Genomic DNA, 421 nt, shown 5'->3' with positions numbered 1-421 from the left:
ACCCTAAGAGCCAAACGCAGATGTAAACCCTAAACACGAAAATCAATGATTTTCTTGGGGTTTGGTCACTAGCTAAACGCAGATGTAAACCCTAAACCCTAAACCCTAAACCCTAAACCCTAGACACGAAACACGAAACGCGAAACGCAGATGTAAACCCTAAACACTAAACACGAAACACGAAACACGAAACACGAAACACGAAACACGAAACACGAAACCCTAAACTCTGAAGCCTGAACCCTAGGCCGTAGGCTCTAAACACTAAACCCTAAACCCTAAACCCTAAACCCTAAACCCTAAATCCTAAAGAGTATACCGTAGGCTCTAAACCCTAGACTCTAAACCCTAAACCCTAGAGCGTAGGCTCTAAACCCTAAACCCTAAACCCTGAACCCTGAACCCTGAACCCTACACCCTT

Source organism: Eimeria mitis, genomic scaffold (assembly GCF_000499745.2).
Source record: "Eimeria mitis Houghton genomic scaffold, Emh_scaff617, whole genome shotgun sequence".
Classification (NCBI taxonomy): Eukaryota; Apicomplexa; class Conoidasida; order Eucoccidiorida; family Eimeriidae; genus Eimeria; species Eimeria mitis.
This window is presented reverse-complemented; position numbering follows the sequence as displayed.